The following is a 17,090-nucleotide window of genomic DNA, read 5'->3' as shown; positions in this document are numbered from 1 at the left end:
TTATGCCTATGATATATTTGCATCTGGCTGGATTTGATCATTTTAACGTTGCTTCTGTAGTGATGCGTTCATGTTTCATATTCATATTTCTGTACAGTAAAATATTATAGCTGGTTGACACTAGGGATGGGCATTTGAAGAAATCTTTTTGATCGATCTTCGGGAAAATTAACGATCAATTATCGATTAATCGTTAATATTAATATTAATATTCATATTCATAATTAAAAACAAAATGCGTGCGGCTATGGCGTGTGCCAGTAATCCAGGGCAGTCCCCGTGAAGGAAGAAGGTCAGACAACAACGTACACGGACGTCTGTGTGCTTGTGCTTCACCTGTAGGGACGGTGCCGGTGCCGGCATCATTTACAGTATAAAAAAAAAAAAAAAAAAAGCACTGTTGCGCTGCCTGGCTCGCCTGCAGCTGAGCTGTAGGTGTCACAGCTCACGTCTCTGTTGCACTGAGTCCGCGACACAAGCGCCCCGTCATATTTAATGAATGATTTCACTCTTAAACCATGTAATAATAATAATAGGCCTGTATAATAATACTTTTATAGAGTTTATTGGTTGTTATGAAAAAATAAACCCGGGGTGTATTTCTCCATAACAACCTCTGCCCTCTACATGATCCCTTATAATAAATCGATAAAAAATTTCCGTGATCGATAAAATTCTTAACGATCAATAATCGATCATCGATTAATCATGCCCATCCCTAGTTGACACTCATATGTGAATGAGTTAGTGTCCCAGCAGTAGCTATGTGTTCATGAGAGGCTCATTAAAGACAGGCTGTAATCAGTAGGGTTAAATAAGTCAGCACCAACAGGTACAACAACAATACAGTACACTAAAACCTATGAACTAATAAACCCATGCATCATGTATATCTGCATCATATATTGGTCACCTCATCTCATGTTGTTTTTATGCTCTCACTCTTTTTCAGAATGGATTACCGTCCTGTTTTGAGGGTCCAGCCCACCTCCTCGGAGCTCACCCTCCAGGCTTCACCTGAGGCAGCCAGGCTGGCCCGGGCCTACCGGGAGAGGTCAGCCTCGGTAGGCCCGGTGAAGAAGCCTGAGGTGGTGGCGGCCGAGGCCAGGGCCAGAGTGGTGGAGGCAGGCGGGGACCCCCGGTGCCCCAATCTGGTGCTCTGTGAGAGCGAGCTCCAGTTTGGCCAGTACCGGGGGCAAACTTTTAGGTGGCTCCTGGCCAACGACGTGGGCTATGCGGCTGCCGTCGTGGCCTCCCACCTAAAAGAGAGGGAGGGCGGTGACAAGTCCCAGTCGCCCCTCGCCGTACAGAAGGACGCCCTCACCACCTATGTCCGCCTGTTCCCCGAGGTGAGAATTTCATTGTAGCTGTTTCTTACTGTCCAGCTGCTGGGCGGCTTGAGTTTCCCTCCTGGGGGGGTGGGTAAAGTATTGTTGTATTTCTACTCTACAGGTGGTGGCGGTGGTTCAGCGGACCCGGATGCGTGAGGGGTCTCTGTCGGTGAGGGGCATGGACAGTCAGCTGGTGGGGTTCGGGGTTCACGCTAGTGAGACCTACCAGTCCCTCTACGAGGCTACCAGCACGGAGAGTCGAACGTGAGTATCCCAGTCACTGGTGTGTGTGTGTGTGTGTGTGTGTGTGTGTGTGTGTGTGTGTGTGTGTGTGTGTGTGTGTGTGTGTGTTTGTTGATCAGTCTGCTGACTCTGTCCTGTTGCCCCCGTGTGTCTCTGTAGCTATGTGGAGTGGATGAGGGGCCGCATCACCAAGCCTGGGTCCAAGTTCCACAGCCTGCAGGCGTATGTGCTGGGCCGGGACCGAGAGGCCAGAGGTGGTGCTGCCCTCCCCCCGGCCCAGCCTGGAGCACCTAAGTCTGCAGGCTCTGGTAAAGTCACACCACAAAGCCAGGAAGTCACTTCACGATTGACAGACATATTTGCATGTAATTATTTCACACACACACACACACACACACACACACACACACACACACACACTGTTGTCAGAAAAGGAGAGATGTGTCAGTCAAAGCAACAAATGTGATTGTGTTTGACAGTGAGCAGCAGTAGCAGGGACGCCCCACCATCAGCCCTCCCTCCTCCCCAGCCTGTCTCCCCCCAGATGGGATCCAGCCCAGCCGCCGCAGCCCCTGGAGCCCGTCCAGCCGCCGCCGCCGCCCCTGGAGCCGCCGCCGCAGCCCCTGGACCCCGTCCGGCCGCCGCCGCAGCCCCTGGAGCCCTGGGAACCCCTGCTGCCGCCGTCTGCCCTCCTTTGACCTCTGGCGCTGAGGTAAGAACCATACATACAACCTGTGTGAGGAAATGTTTGTCTGTGTGGAATTGCAACTGAATCTTTGTACTTAATGAGACGTTTTGATCGTTGCAGCTTCTGCCTCGTGGATGGAGGCAGACGCTCCCGGAGGAGCAGCAAGGCTGGGTAGGCAAGGCTCTCTTCACCAGAGGCGCTGGTGGGAAGTCTATTCTCACCAGTGAGCTCCGCCTCTGGTGGTTCCCTCCTGGAGAGCGACTCTTGTACGCCCAGCCGCCCGAGTCACACCACGCCTTCTTCCAGAGCCGTTTTTTTCTTTGGATGCCCTACAAGATGTGGGCATACAGGCTTGTGTGTCCCTCTTGTAGGCACCGGCTGACCGGCTCTGGCCTCTACAAGACCGTCCGGAGGGTCTTGGACACGAGGGGCTGGTACTTCATGGGCACGGAGTACCTCGAATGCACCTCGTGTCAGAGGAAGTTGTCGGCGTGGTCGCACCACATCCTGGAACAGCTGGACCTGTCGCACCAGGAGCAATTTCCAGCTGTTCTCACGTACAGGTAAGCAGCACCGGTTTTACTGCGTGCGCATGCACACACAGACTTAAACACACACATGAGCTTTAATCTGTTCTGACTCAGACTTATTCTCATCCGCCTGCTGTCCTGCTCTTCTCTGTCGTCCTCTTCCTCAGGTTGTCGTGCGATAAAACCGTGATCGGGCAGATGAGGGAGCGCACTCTGGGGAACAGTGCCTCCCGCCTCCACACTACTCTGGTGGAGGATCACACCAGAGAGTGGATATGTTGCGGTCGATAAGATACCTCTCCGTGCTTCGCAAGCTTCGGGTTCCGGGTGTGGCGGCGCCTCAGCGGGCGGTGGAACTCCCGCTGATGCCCCCGGTTCCCTGTGTGTCCTGGCTTTTGTCCGTCTACGTCAGGGACGCCTGCCCGCGCCTGCAGGAGACAAAGGGTCATCTTCGGGTCCATTTTGAAGATGGATTCGACCAAGAAGGTGAGCTGTGGTCTGTGTTTTTGCAGCTTGTTTGTGTGTGTGTGTGTGTGTGTGTGTGTGTGTGTGTGTGTGTGTGTGTGTGTGTGTGTGTGTGTGTGTGTGTGTGTGTGTGTGTGTTTTCCCTCCTCGCTGCAGGTGCTGTGAGTGGCTCATTACATCTGGGCCCTGTGAGCTGAGGCTACTAATTTGGTTTGATGTGATTGAATAACTTATTTTGGACAGATGTCTGGTGTTTTCTCCCTTTTTTTTAATGACGCTCTGAGCCAGTTATAACAGTCTTCTCTTGTCCTCTCTCTCTCTCTGTCCTCCTGTGCAGATGATGAAGAAGCTTGCAGTAGCGCTGCCGGTACGGCCGCCTGGGTCACCAACGTCGGGAATGAGCACAGACAGGTGCTAATGTCCGTGCTCACCGAATCTGAGGGAGACGGGCTCCTGCCCATGGCGGCCGGGTTAATGCGGCGCTACCGAGAAGCCGGAAAGGCCCCTCTTCAGGTCTTTTACGTGGACCGGGACTGCTGCGCCGCCCGCGGGCAGAGCAAGGTAACTCTTATGATGAGCTCTGGTTGCTGAAGTGTAGATGTCTAAATATCAGTGTCAATGAGACGATTAATGCAATTGCACACTGTCCCTTATTAAACCAATAAACTAAACTAAACTGTGTTGTTTCCAGGTCTCTGCCATGTTCGTGGAGTGGCAGGAGCTGGTGGTGCGGCTGGATGTGTGGCACCTGACGCGACGCTTCGCTCGGGGTGTCACCACCGATGCCCACCAGCTCTAAGGCCTCTTCATGGCGCGCCTGTCCCTCGCCATCTTTGAGTGGGACAAAGATGACGTGGCGCGCCTGATGGAGGCCAAGCAGTCCGAGGAGGGGAGGGACGCCCATGTCAAGCTGACGGGCAGGGAGATGGCATTGCATGGGTCGCTTTGCGCAAGAATGTGTTCATTAATCAAGAATGAAAGTCGGAGTGACTTCAACCTTTACAGCAGGAAAAAAAATCACAAGGTGTTTGCAGACAACTACTTTACATCAGTTCCATTGGTGCTCTTGAAAGAAAGAGAAATCTACTACTGTACATAGGCACAGTCCGAATGAACAGGGTAAAAAACTGCAACATGATGGAGAAGAAAGACCTGAAGAAAAAGGGAAGAGGGTCAGTGGATTTCAGAATGAACCAGGATGACAACATCATCAATTTTTAGTTGAGGGGTTTCATCTGCAAGCTGCTCTCGAAGTTTCTGAAGCCTGAAGCATTGCAGCACCGGGAACTGCATGAAATCCACTTTAAGGAACCATCCAACCAACTGCCAGGTAATTAGTAATTGTCCAACATCAGGATATGCACATGCACTATCCACTCACTGATCTCACTCAATACACTGTTTGTTAGAGGGCTGCGGTCATCTCGTCACACACATGGGACCACAATGGAAACAAGTCCCCAGGACTTTTTTGTTTAGCCCAAATGTGTGACTGACTATGCTGTTGCATTTCTGTCTAATAAACTATTCAATCAATCACTGATATGATGAAGATATTTAAAGGGGTGCTTTCAAGCTAGCTATTGTGGTTTTTGATGGTGACTGAAGTGACTTAACACAGTCTTATTCCTGTCTCATACTGACATGTTGGTGCATACAGCATCGTTAAGGACCTCTGAAGTTGTTGATTTGTGTCTCTTGTAGGAGAAAAGTTGGTGATGAGCTTCGCTACTCCAGCTACACTCAGTAGGCTGCTTGAAGCAGGAGACATTACACTGCAGCAAGTGCAGAGGTTCCAGCAGGCAGCAGTGGTGTTTCTGGAAAGGGCTGTGCAGATGACCAACCCCAGTCTGTGGTCAAAAATGTGGGATTTCGCCGCTTAATGGAGCATTTGGAGCCAAGGTACTGTTTGCTGGGTTGTAAATATACAGTATCTCCGAAAGCACTGTGTAACCCCCGGTTACTAGACCGATAAAAATTACTAGACATATTAAATAAATAATAATTGTATTTAGGCTACTACTGGATTGATATTTAAGCTACATTATTTAAATTAATAAATAATTAAATAATTAATAAATAATAATTAATTTAGGCACAGTAACCATAACAACTGTCCCTGTATAAAAAGCCTGTGTGAGCCCGGAATTCTCACTCTAGCTGCACTTGAGGGACAACTAGAGACACCGAGACGGGGTCCGCCCGCTATTCAGACATCCCGCTATTCCGACATGTCTCTATTTAGACATCCCGCTATTACGACATCCCTCTATCTAGACATGCCGGTAGTCCGACACTTTTTGATACCGCTATTCCGACACGTCATCTTTTTTTTTTTCTTTTTTTTTTTACAGCTGCGATACCCAGGCGCGTCTCTCTCTCTCTTTTCTTTTCAGCATGCCTATCACTGGTTTGATGAGGGAGTGATGTTCTTAATCTCAACAACTCAACTATCAAGTCACAAACAAAACTGACACACATGATAAACAAACAGAACTATGCTGCAGTTTGTTTGTCAAGTTAACCTGTCACCTTCAGCACCACGGACAGCGCCGCGGATGAGCCGCGGAGCTGCAGCTGTGAGCGTCTGGGCTCTGGGCTTAGGGCCTCATTTATCAAAACTGTAAGTAAGCAGTGTAAAACTGCTGCTACTAATTTTTTTGCTTAGGCCTACGGCGAAAAGACACCCAAAATATTTACACCTTTTTCAGATCTATCAAACTGTGCGTGCACAAATCTCCACAATTTCTCTTTGATAAATCAAACTGGATCCAAGAATGGTGCGCAGTTACGCACGAACACACCTCCGCCCCCGGAATGCCTAGACACAACCATATATGGTCAGCACGTGCATATTAATTAGCCATGTGCGCTCTGTGGAGCGGCAACAAAGTGACAACGAAGACAACGGGCGGAGGGCGGGGGAAAGAAAGCGAGATACATGGCATCGGGCAATACATCAGTCAGAAAAATGATCTTGCATTTTAATAAGCTACAATTAAAACAAAAACCTCCCAAATCTCAGCTGCCTGTGTGTTTTTAAACTTGGAGGGTTTGTTTTTTCTTCTCTAATAGGCCTATGTATTTGTGTATGAGAAACAGTGTCTCAGATGAAAAAAAAAAAAAAAATCAGAAGGACACGTCTGACTATAAGGTAATCAATCAATGTCGGAAAAGCGGAATGTTTGAAAAATAGTAAAGTGCCGCTACTCCGACAATGAAAAAAAAAATGTCGGAATAGTGGGACGCTTGAAAAATAATGTTAATGCCGCTATTCCGACAATTAGAAGTCAATGTCGAAATAGCGGCATGTCGAGATAGCAGCATGTAACCCACAGAGACAGAGACAAGATCAAGGAAATAATAATCGATAGAGAGAAAGAAATAAAAAGAAAAGAGAAGAACAACACCAATCCTGGAGCAGTATCCATCCTGCTGCTAAAATTCAAAGAAGTACTTGGCCAGGAGCTTGTGTGTGTGTGTGTGTGAGCCTGATCATCACCCCCCTCGTCATCATCCTCCTCCTCATCATCATCCCCCCTCATCGTCATCCCCCTCATCGTTACCCTCATCCTCCTCATCACCCCCTTCTTTATCGACAACTTCCACTTCTTGATTCTTCAGTTCAGATGGTCGGACAATACAGTCTGAACTGAAATGGCGAGCCAAACCCCACTGAACCTGGACTGTCAGAGTTTTTGTGCTATTCATTAGCCTACTGTTACTGTTGTAACTTTTTTTATTTATCTTTGTTTATTGTTTTGATTGAGAGAGGGATAAGTTAAGGAAACCACCTGTCAGTAAGATACGCAATAAAATAGGATTCAAAATACAGAATTAGAAATAAATTAGACAATTAAAATAATAACTAAATTAGCACTAAACTAAGAATTAGACATCAAATTATACTTATCTGACAGGTGGATTTGTAAGGGAAAAGAGGGAATAGTTTGTGTATTTCGATTTTGTCTTATGTGTTATTGTTGTTATATGTGATTCTGAAAGAAAGAGATAAGAGAAAGAAAAAGAAAGAAAAGAAGAAGAGAATCGATTCACATTGAAATAAATTTGATTATTTACCTTTTTTTTAAACATATGTGACCTGATCCAGCAAAATGAGTCGCAGTGACCCAAATTTCAAAATTGAGATTTTGGTATCAATGGAAAGAGGAGAAAATAAGCTTTAAAATGATACCCTAGTCAAAGTCATACATTGGATAGTTTTTAAGATATGGCGATTTTAATGATGGTCTTCCACTCACTGCTTTCAATTGAAAACCTGAGAAAAATGCGTTCAAAAAATTTAGAACGTCTCTGGTTTAAAGCCTTCCGTAAATCTGGCGTCTGTTCCTTACCATGTGATTACACGTACCTTGTAGAGGCACCGTTCAATGACCCTCGGAAAGCAGAATGTATCTATTCAGATGCTGTATACAGCTCGTCTCTATCATAAACGGTTCAGAAGATATTTCATGTTTAGTAAAACATCTGCAAGCGTTAACATGCTACGTTCGGTTTAGCATCGATGCTAACGCTCGGTTTAGCATCGCTGCTACCGCTCAGCTGAGCATCTGGCCCCGTACTACGTGATTTCACGTGGCTACCCTTGTTGTCATAAATGCACCATTCAGGGACCCTCGGAAAGCGGAGAATCTGACGATTCAGATGCAGTTTACAGCTCGTACCTATCAGGTTCAGAAGTTATTTAGCCTCATGTTGTGCTCCTCTCTAGAGGGTTAAAAGTTGTAAGTCAACTTTAATCGTCATTTACGTGCCTTTCCTCAATTATCTGGACTATGAAACTATGGGAGATTGTTTTTGAATGTCATTTCTTTGAAATGAGCAAAAAACAGTTTTTATTGATTTTCCACGTTATCAGCTGATTATCTAAAAATAGAACGTTGCGACTTCCGACTCATTTCACCAGAGCGGGTCACATATAACAGTGACCTCTTGTTTGTTTTCTTTTCTACTCACACCCATTTCTCCAGAGCGAATCTAATCTTCTGAGTACTGGCCCACATCTAAGTTTTCATTTTATTTACTTTACATTAATAACTGGTTCTTCCTTTTAACCAGGTGTTACAACTGCCCAAATTATACGGGGAAGTTAGGGAGCACATTTTGTGTATGCTTAAGGACGTGCATGCAGTCACCTTCACCACAGACATCTGGAGCTCTGACGTGTGCCCCATGTCATTGCTGAGTTTAACGGCACACTGGGTGGACAGAGAGTCAACATTTACTCCGCGAAGTGCAGCGCTGCACGCAAGCCAGTTCCGTGGGTCACATACTGGCACATCAATTGCCAAAGCAATTGAGAGGATGCTAGTACAGTGGAAAATCCCCAGGTCAAACGTTCACGTTGTTTTGCGAGACAATGCTAGCAACATGAAGAAAGCCATGCACGAGATGGATGTGCCAAGTTTAGGATGCTTCGCCCACACAACCTCCAGCTGGTGGTGCATGCACAGAGAAGTGTGAGTGATGCACTGGCGAATGGCAGGAAGATTGTCGTGCATTTCAAACACTCGCCACTGGCTACTACACGCCTAGAGGAAATTCAGAAAGACCTCAAAATGCCCACAAAACGTCTGCAGCAAGATGTAGCAACAAGGTGGAACAGTACTATATGGTCGAGAGTTTACTGGAGCAGAAGCGGAGTGGCACAACACCTGTCAAAGAAAGCATGTACAGGAAGATCTTCACCTCTGACTTTATGTAACATAGCTTTCCATATCCCTAAGAAGGATGCCTGCAAGGTGTGTGAAAATTTTAGAAATCTCCCTGACTATGAGAAGGTCCTCCATGCTGCTGACTATCAGGCATGAAAAGAACAGGCGAGACATCACAAGAAACAAGATAAGGAGCTAGGACAGAGTACAGAGTCAGGAAAAACCTGTACCTTCGACCTGGAGCAGGTCCTTACCACTCCTTGGAGCAATGTCAGTAGTTTGTACTACTCCAGGAAACTCAACATATATAACTTAACAGTGTACGAGATGGTCACTAAAGAGGCTCACTGTTACATGTGGCATGAAGGTGGGGGGGTGGATCTTCGGTGATTGGCACATGTATCCAAAACTACCTTCAGAGCCTCAGTCCTGAAGTTGACCATGTTGTCCTATATTCTGACACATGTGGAGGCCAGAACAGAAATATTGGCTTCAGCACAATGTGCCTCCAAGCAGTCCAAGAGCTTCCTCTCCGCATCATTGATCACAAGTTCCTGGAATCTGGGCACAGCCAGATGGAGTGTGACAGTGTCCATGCGGCAGTGGAGACGGCTCGGAAGACCGTGCCTGTCTACACTCCAGAGGGCTATTACACTCTGGTCAGAGGTACAAGGAGGAGCCAGCCCTACAAGGTCCATGAGCTCAGTCACAAAGACTTACTGTAATAGATTACAAAACGCTGAGAGGAAAGGCAACAAAGGAACCCGCTGGGTGTAGGATTAAGATTTGCCCAATCAGAGATCATTGTAGGTTCTCTCCTATTTGACAAAAACATGTCACCCTCGTGACTTTGATTGACAGGCGACAAGACCTGCGCGTAGCAGATGCGCAGTCTGACGGAGAGTGACATTAGCATTAGTTAAATTAACCAATCATGTTCAAACGCTCACAATGAGACAACCCAAAAGCATTCCTAAAATGCATCAAGTCCCACAATGTCTACAACAGCTGTGAGCTGAGCACTATTGAAGGACAGTATGTAAGTCACAGGGTTGTATTCAACTACCAGTCGTAGGAGAAGATTGATGCAAGAATAGAAGATGACTTCAATAAACAGGCATATCACATCCACCAAACTGGTTGTTCACCCCTGATCACTGCAGGCTTGCAGTGCATAAAACTGTTTGTGCTGGACTATATCCATGTTGTCTGTCTCGGGGTTGACAGACGATTGCTGAACTTCCTAAAACATGGACCTAGAGAGTGCAGGCTGTCCCCAAGGCAAATTGGAGAAATTTCAGCAAAACTCTTGTCCCTCAGTGGAAAGCTGCCAAGAGAATTTGCCCGACAGCTATGAAGTCTAACTGATCTGGACAGATGGAAAGCGACAGAATTCAGGCAGTTTTTACTGTATACTGGACCTGTTGTTCTCCGAGGCATTCTGCAAGACACTTTTTACCATCACTTTTTGACACTGTCAGTTGCCATGTCTGTACTGTTGGACTCCAATGGCATCACACAGATGTTATCCATTGGCTATGCTGAAGAGCTTCTCGTTTATTTTTATAGAACATCTACCAAGCTCTACAGCCCAATCTTATCTTTCCATCTTATAATGTCTATGTCCTGAGCCACTTGGCTGAAGATGCAAGGCACTTTGAAACATATTTGAATGACATCTCTGCCTTTCAGTTTGAAAACCACCTGCACAAACTAAAAATAAACATGTCAGAAATGCAAAAAACCCAACTGCACAACTATCGAAGAGGATAGCAGAAATGGACAATGCAGAAAATGAATTGTGTTAACTAAGAAGGACTCCTATTTATTTATTTTTTTGCCTTTGCCTTTGCCTTGGTAAAGGAAAGAAGGCCAGAAAAGACATGAGATGTGTGCCGTCTCAATACTTTGGACAGTTTCTTCACCAGTTTATGCGACTCAAAACTGATAAACATTGCTGAACCAGAAATTCTTAAGCAATTCTTCTTAAATCTTTCACATTTAAATTTTAAGTATCTCTATCTGTCTATTGTGTATGTTTGGTCATGTCTAGCCAAATATAGCCAAACCTGCATTTTTACCAAGTTGCTGTTATATACTGTATTAAGACTTTCATTTGTATGCATTTTACCATTGCTGTATGTACTTTCAGATGACAAGAATGAATGTGAGAAGTATGATTTCACAACAACTGCAGAATTGAGTGGCTCAGAAGAGGAGTTGCCGACGAAGAGGACGGGAGCGCGCATGAACTCTTCATAGCAGTGCAGCTGATGCTCTAACACTGCATACTATACTGCACTGATTTGCTAAAAAAAAAAAAAAAAAAACTTAAAATAAAATAAAATTTCATGTATCGGTTCATTGTAAAACATTTCTTTATTGATGTAATGTGGTGATTTCTGTACTGGACACACATGATAGGTTTCACTTTTCATTCAAACAAACGCGACTGCCACAGTTGTTACATTGCATCAATGAGACCAACATTTTTATTTGTTTTTTCCCCAAAAAAGATTTTGCGGGGCGGTATGTGGCGCAGTGGTTAAGGCGGCCGCCCCATGTAGAGGCTACAGTCCTCAACGCAGGCGTCCCCGGTTCGAATCTCGCGTCGGGCAGACCTTTCCTGCATGTCATTCCCCCTCTCTCTGCCTCCCCCTTTCCTGTCTATCTCACTATGTGCTATCAAGTAAAGGCAAAAAAGCCCATAAAAAAAATAAAATAAAGATTTTGCACTGGTTGGGTTTAGGCAATGATGAAAGCAGTTAAAGCCTTTGGAAACCCAAATCCACCAAAGCCTCCTAACCATGTATTTTAGGGTCTTATGTACATATTATTAAACATGTAAAAATAATTAGAAAAAAGTTTCCATCCAAATTGAAAATATTTGTCTTTTAAGGTTTTGTACAGTAGGTTTGAATTGGGCGGAGTTATCTCTGGGATTTATCACGCAATAAATCCTACCACTCATAAATCGCCACGTCAGTTCTCTCATCCAGCCCCCCAGTGGCAGCGAACAAAACCGTTCTGCTAACGGTCGCTCCACCGCTCCTCTCTAGTCCTCACAACCACAGCCATGTCAACCAGTGTGGCGATTAGCTTTTAGCATCTATTGGCTTTCCAGCGCGACCTGCCCTGTCTGTCTGTCTGTCTGTCTGTCTGTGCCCACAGCTCCTCACAACTCCTCTCTACATGCAGCCGATACAGCCGGTTTTTTTGGGGGGGAGGGGGGGCGGTGTAAATCCGCGATCAGCATTTAGCATTTATTAGCTTTCCAGCGCGACCTACCTTGTCTGTGTCTGTGTGTCAGTCTGTCTGTCTGTCTGTCTGTGTGTGTGCCCACAACTCCTCACAACTCCTCTCTACATGCAGCCGATACAGCCGTTTTTTGTTGGGGGGGTGAGGGGAGGGAGGGAGGGAGGGAGGGTGTGTGTAAATTGGCGATTAGCTTTTAGCATTTATCAGCTTTCCAGTGCGACCTGCCTTGTCTCTGTGTGTGTGTCAGTCAGCCCCTCCTGGCGCTCACACAGACATGAGTGACGGTTAAAAGCTTTTTTTTTCCTGTGAGACTACGACCAAAGACGGTTATGATGCTCCAAAACGAAGCTGGTAGTCTAGTTAGCTGCTAAATAGCATCAATCAATCTATGCACGGCTGAGGACTTTTTTTTTTTTTTTTTTTTAACGGTCGCCATTGACGTGTTGCTATGACAACGGAGCTGACAATCATAGCCTTATCTGCCACGCCCACACTGTCCTGACCAGTGGCCTCAATAGTGCCTCAATAGCAAAATGAGCTGTTTTTAAACAAGGTTTTCTAATAGTTATGAATAGTTATTGTCACTCAGACTTTTGTGGATGCTTAATGAGGCACTTGACTTTGATATAATATAAGCATTTTTACTATATATAGTCGGGTTTCCAAAGGCTTTAAGTTTGGTTAAAAAAAACACACACACAAAAAAAAACAGGTAGTGGCTAGCTAGACAGGCAGACTAGGGCCTGTCTGCGTTCTGCTGCGTAATTACGCACAACCATGGATTCCTCTATCAGCATGTCTTACAGAGGGGAGTCGCCTGTTGAGTAATGCACGTTTCCTTATACTGAAAGCCTTGTTGGAATGGTGGGATGTTCGCATGTCGGAATAACAGCATGTAACAGCTCCGGTGACGGGCTGCTCTCCAACATCGGAGCGGAGCAAATTTCCTAACAGGCGTCTTTTAGAAAACCGACAACGGATTGGGAATCTAAACTGACTTTCTCGCATGAAAAAATATTAAAACGTAATAAAGTGACATCATTACTTCCCTCGCCATTCACTGTTTACTGCAGACCTACACGCATGCCTCCGCGGTATAAAGTTGGTAAACTACAACTGCGTCAAGTGTCAAAGTAAATAAACTAACAATGTTTAAATTTAGAGTAACTCTAGTATATTTCTTTGACGGTTACATGCTGCCATTCCGACATGCTGCCACTCCGACATATCGCCATTCCGACATTTTACTATTCAGACATGTCACCATTCAGACATACCACCATTCCGACATGCAAACGTCCTGCCATTCCGACAAGGCTTTAATTTCCATAAGGAAATGTGCGTTACTCCGAGCGGCGGTTAGGTGTATGTGTGTATGTTTTTTTTTTTCATGTTTTAAGACATGTGTACAGATGTGATACAGTCAGTGGAAGCAAAGTCTCGCCATGTACAATCACACACTCCGATGTCAGTTTGTAACAATTTCCCTTACAATAAGGACATAAGGGGAACTGACACAACTGCTGCAGGCGGATCTAGGCTCGCGCTACTGGTGCGTCCAGGGAAGCAATAATCAAAGTCGCTACTTAGTCTGAGTCTCTGTATTTCACTAAACTCAAAACGCGCCCATCACAGGCGGCATATAATAAACAATTACACACAGATCAACAGAACCCGAAAGCCCTCCCCCCTCCCACTGTCCATTAAGTCCGAGTGGGAATGAGTGTGTGTGTGGGTGCGCGAGCGCACTGTCACTGTCCGTGCCGGCGTGTATGTGTGTGTGCGGGGGTGCGCGAGCTCACAGTCAGTGTGTGTGTGTGTGTGTGTGTGTGTGTGTGTGTGTGCGTGTGTGTGTGCGTGTGTGTGTGTGCGTGGCGTGCGTATGTGTGTGTGTGTTGGTGCGTGGTGAGGGTGAGTGAGAGAGAGTTTGTTTGTCCTACTGTCCAGACGGGAGAGACGCCGCGGCTCCGCCGAGGTGACCACCAGTCCTCTCCCTCGTCCCGCTTGGCTGAAAACGGGCCCGGCCGTGCGGTGTCCAAACGGGCCTTTATGATCCACAGGGTAATCCACCAGGAAAAATAATCCACTATGCCGCCTCTCCTCCCCTCTCACTACGTCACTTCTCCATTTAAACCCTCGGTCCCACTAATGCACTTTTACGCATTACGCACACAACTTACAGCAAAAAAGAAACATCCATTCATTCATTAAAGGTCCGCACGTCCCCGTGCGCAAACCACAAGGATAATTGATCATTTCCCTGGCCTAATACACAATGAAAAAAACTTGGGGAGCAAACCTGCAAATCAACTACCCCAGCTGGCCAGGCAAAACCCAGTGGATCACTACAAGTTGTTGCAACTTTTGGGAATTTACTCCTGGTAAAAAGGCTTACAAACATGGACCAGGACGGCTCCATAACACGCACAAAAATCCAAAGGAAACGAAAGGTAACTTTAAAAAAAATAGCAACAGCACGAAGTAGTCAAAATATGTGTTTTACGCATGCCTCTGTGCGTCTGCAGATCAAATTGTCTATAATTAAACTTGGAGCCAGACCCGGCCAGGCTACAGGAGAGATCAAAAATATGCAGGGGTCCAGGACCCCCATGAGAACCACTGATCCTGTTGAACGTACTGTAACCACTGTGATACAATAAAAAACAACATCACTGATCTGATTCACCGGCGTAGCGGTCCCTCTCTCCATTAACTCTCTAGCTCTCTCGACCACAGCTGCAAACTAAGTAGCACAGCGCCAATAATAATAATAATAATAATAATAATAATAATAATAATGATGCATTTTATAATCGAGATGGGATGTGACAAGGGCGTTGACCAGAGTCAAAGTGCTGTTAGAGGAGAGAGATGGGCGGAGGCGGTGATCATTATTAACCTACACATTTAATGACCTTATGTCGGAATGGCGGGACGTTTCCAAAAAAGGAAAGTACCGCCATTCCGACAATGGAAACAAAAATTGTCGGAGTGGTGGGATGTTTTCAATGACTGGAAGTGCCGCCATTACGACAATTAGACGTCAATGTCGGAGTGGCGGTATGTCGGAATGACCCGCGGATACCTTCTTTGACAGCATTGGCGCGTTCATTCAGCAAAATGACAGTTACCCAAAAACTAGAGTTTGGGTCCACCATGCTTGTCTTCTTCTGTATCCAAGTCGAATGCAGCATCAATGTCACATCTGCAGGATTGCAGTGCATTATGCAGCACAGCCTGTTCAAGGCAATGGAGAGATACATGGGTGGGCTCATTCTTTTTGGTTTTGAACTTTTCATCACCCATTAGCAGTAAAAAAAAAAACCTAGCATGCATGTGTATTCTTTCACAAATCCTGCCTCATGTTCCTTTAAATGTTAGTTTTGTCTGTTGCTGTTTGTAAACACAATATTCAAACTGAGCCTCCTCTCGGGGTCAACAGTGCACGCCCGCTGCCAGCCCTGCCAATACACACTAGGGTTGCCAACAATCTGACTCTCCAATGAGGGACATTTTTTCGCGGCGGCGGCAGTGGGGGGGTTTAAAACCAAAGACAAATTATGACATGTTTACAGCAAATGCATTGGCTATTGGTTTATTTTGTTACTTTTAGTAGGCCCATATGATATCTTGTGCTAGGCCTATCACTTCGAATATTAAGTGTAAATCAACCCCAGGCTGCACTTGGCTGAATTTGACATAATTTCAGATTAAAAACCATAGATGGCTAAAAAAATTCCAGGCTAGGATGATGATCCGTAACAACAGATTAGAACATTTTTAATTAGTTTGTAGTAGCTAGGTGTGTAAATGATCAAAAATCAGTAGCCTGACATTAATAGAGGGCCCCTTAGGGCCCCATGAAGGCTTGGGCCGGCCCTGATCACAGATAAACAGGCTCTAGGGTATTTAGAAAAAAAAGAAAACAGTGACTACAAATTAGCCGCCGGCCGTCCTGGGCTACCGGCCGTTCTTCTCCAGAACACACAGGTGTCCAGTCCGTCCCTGCAGCTGCACTCGCTTCGGCAATTTGTGAGCAGAGGCAATGCTGCTCCGACGTCTGCTCTCTCTGTATGAGCGCGTCGCAGAGCCGCACATACAGAGCACATATCCGCTGATCTTTTTTTTTTTTTTTTGAGGAGTTGGCGCTTCTGCATGCACCAACAAACTGGCTTGCACACCACGCCACGCGTGTAAAGGGAGGGCTGTGATTGGAGTGCAACCCTGATACACACTCACCCAGCGGCTTGCTGTATCATATTGAATCAGGATCTGTGCACTGTGCTACCTGCAGGAATGAGTGACAAGGTATCTTGCATAAATGTTTTATCGTGTCCACATGATATTGCTGTGCATTTGAAACGGCTATGCTAATAATAATGCTAATTATTGACTGTAGTAGTTTAGATGTTAAATCTAGCTTACTAACAGACAGTTTGCAAATGATAAAAATAGTAAGCTACAGTTAACAATACACTTTAGAACACGGCTCTCTTGAATAGCCTACTCGATTCTGATTGGTCAATCACCAATATTCTGCAGTGTTTATTTAAGCAATATATCACAACAAGCATACGCTCATTATACCACGGCTAAGGGGCGTTCTTCGTCCTTCGAAAAACCCCTTAGTGTAGTATAATGAGCATCTACCACGGACTGGAGTGATATATTGATTTTATAAAATGGTTACCAATAATGACAATAAGAAAGAGGAATACGCAATCAATTTCATGCAACAGTCCGTTGTCATGGATACATGACAACATCTTCCCTTCATACCAGTCATAAGTGCCTGATGCGGAGTGATAGCCTATGCTGTGATGAGGCTTTAGAATAGTAGCCGTGGTATATGCTCATTATACCATGGTTAACAACCAATCAGATTGCCGGATTTCACCTT

The sequence above is a fragment of the Trachurus trachurus genome, assembly GCF_905171665.1.
Source record: "Trachurus trachurus genome assembly, chromosome: 8".
Classification (NCBI taxonomy): domain Eukaryota; kingdom Metazoa; phylum Chordata; class Actinopteri; order Carangiformes; family Carangidae; genus Trachurus; species Trachurus trachurus.
Note: the sequence above shows the minus strand (reverse complement) of the source record.